The sequence below is a fragment of the Vigna radiata genome, chromosome 1 (assembly GCF_000741045.1).
Source record: "Vigna radiata var. radiata cultivar VC1973A chromosome 1, Vradiata_ver6, whole genome shotgun sequence".
Taxonomy (NCBI): Eukaryota; Viridiplantae; Streptophyta; class Magnoliopsida; order Fabales; family Fabaceae; genus Vigna; species Vigna radiata.
The window spans coordinates 13,511,466-13,512,759 of record NC_028351.1 but is presented as its reverse complement, the minus strand read 5'-3'; positions in this window follow the sequence as shown (position 1 = coordinate 13,512,759).

Below are 1,294 nucleotides of genomic sequence, written 5' to 3'. Positions count from 1 at the left end.
ATATATATATATATATATATATATATATATATATATATATATATATATATATATATATATATATATATTGTGGGATGCAATCAAAGTCCTCAGAGCTAACATGAAAATTGATGCTGTGATTGATTTATGAAGAACAAAATTTGTTTGTCTCCTTATAATTTCTGATGAAACGAACTTGAATAAATAGTGAGATTCCAACCCATTATCTTTATTGAAAAATTCTTGGCATAAACATAATTGGTTCCAACATGTGTTATCGCCATGAGAATGCCACGAGTTTGGATACCTATTTTTTTTAATATTTAAATACTTGCAATTTCATTTCAATAATTTATTTCTTTAATTAATATTGCAAGAAATAATGTTATGACGTATGCCTCCATCCGTGTCACTTTTACTAAAGTTATATAGTACACGTAACCATTCAAAATATTAAAAACAATTGCTTTTGTACGAATACAAGTTTTACGTGTAGCCACCTTATAATTAAACACCTTATATGTTGACATCTTTATTTTAGATGCAAGTTTAATTTAATACAGTTGTGATCGTTTTTTTTTTAATTTCCTAAATAAGTTTTTCGAAAATTTAGACTCAAATATTACTATAAATTTCTAAAATTCTACTAATGTAAAATTTAACTCTACGAGTTGTATGTTTGAGAAGAGTGTATAAAGTTTTTTTTTTTCTTTTTTTTAAGTAATATATAAAACGAAAGTTCTTGACACTTCACATTACTATAGTTTTGGAATAGAAAAGAAAGATTCATTAAATATGATAAAGGGCTTCTCATAACTCATAAAGGATAAATATGTTGAAGGTGTTTTTTTTTTTCTGTTTTCTTTCACATTAATATAAATTTCAATAAAATGAAATAACAAAGTTAAAATTTCTAATTTATTCAATTTCCAAGTGTAAAAATTCCCACGTTCTTAACACCTAAATTAAGTTAAGAAAACTCAAAAAGGATGATTCAACCTTTTCAAACATGGTGACTACCATTTTTTCCTCAAATAGAAGATGACGATTATCATTAATACTAAGTCATGCATTTTCACTTTGACTACGGGTTTTTAGGAATTCTTCGTTACCTTTTTCTATGACAATAGTATTTTAATCTTAAAAATATGTCTTCAAATATTTTGTTAACGGCTTAGTTATTAAATAAATAAACAAAAACCATTTCGTTTAGTAGTCATGTAATTAATAGTTAACTAGCTCAAGAATTATTATGTTTACTTACGTCCTTCTCACTTTCATTTTCATGTACTAGTTATTAAAAAAATAAACTAAT